The sequence below is a fragment of the Neophocaena asiaeorientalis genome, unplaced genomic scaffold (genome assembly GCF_003031525.2).
Source record: "Neophocaena asiaeorientalis asiaeorientalis breed wild unplaced genomic scaffold, Neophocaena_asiaeorientalis_V1.1 scaffold230, whole genome shotgun sequence".
Taxonomy (NCBI): domain Eukaryota; kingdom Metazoa; phylum Chordata; class Mammalia; order Artiodactyla; family Phocoenidae; genus Neophocaena; species Neophocaena asiaeorientalis.
In genome coordinates this window covers 7,203,402-7,204,175 of record NW_020175186.1, presented here as the reverse complement: position 1 = coordinate 7,204,175, position 774 = coordinate 7,203,402, and the positions used below count along the sequence as shown (strand labels likewise).

Below are 774 nucleotides of genomic sequence, written 5' to 3'. Positions count from 1 at the left end.
GGGGAGGTTGGAGATTAAAAAAAAAAAAAAAAAAGTGAAGAGCTTTTATGGCCTAGAGGAGAAGGAGTTAGAAAGAGAAAATACTTTAACTTCTACTAGTGCCTAAAACCACAAAACCCCAGGACTCACTGCAGTGCATTGCCGTAGTTAGAATCTTTCCTGGTAAAAGGAGAACAGTTCTCACCTGTCTTATCTCCTGCCCCTGAGCCAGCAGCAACAAGTGAAGGAACTCCTTTACTCCTGTCCCACCTGTTCACGGCAACAGCTTTATTGTTGAAAAACGCACTTGGAGAAAAGACATTGAGATGCACATTTAACAGGGAGGAGCTACCAGCTCCCACCTGAGCAGAGATGAGGTGGTACCTCCGTGCCCATAGAATATTCCATATGAGTCTCTTTGGAGGGAGCTTGACTAGTTCTCAGGGGCTAGTAGGAAGGCTGGGATGGTCCCCCCTGAGCCCGATGCCCTCCTTTCTCTGCCGCTTTGGCTGGAGTGAACAGTAGCGGCCAGAGAGCATAGAGCTTTTCTGAAGGCACCTGGTTGCCAAGTGACTTGACTCCCAACACACAGCCCTTAGGGCAACAAAAGGGAAAGACCAGGGTGGGCAGCCTGCCAGGGACCCAGAGCCTGGCTGCCGGGCCTTCAGTAGGTGCGTACCCCGTGCAGGGGGAGGGCTGGTGGGCTGCTGGGCCTTCAGTAGGTGCGTGCCCGGTGCAGGGGGAGGGCTGGTGGGCAAGTCTCAGGTCCTAGTTCTTAACGGGGGTCCAGATTCC

At 52.8% G+C, this 774-nt stretch overlaps 1 protein-coding gene across 2 annotated transcripts in view; it reads right to left on the bottom strand.

The window, feature by feature from the left end:
* The window catches only part of BBOX1 (gamma-butyrobetaine hydroxylase 1), a 75,617-nt gene extending 75,155 nt beyond the window's left edge, over window positions 1-462 (bottom strand). For both annotated transcript variants that reach the window (XM_024764739.1, XM_024764740.1), the window contains exon 1: window positions 185-462. The gene's annotated coding sequence lies outside the window, so the exon portion shown is untranslated. The remainder of the gene's footprint in view (window positions 1-184) is intronic.
* Window positions 463-774: the final 312 nt, after the last annotated feature.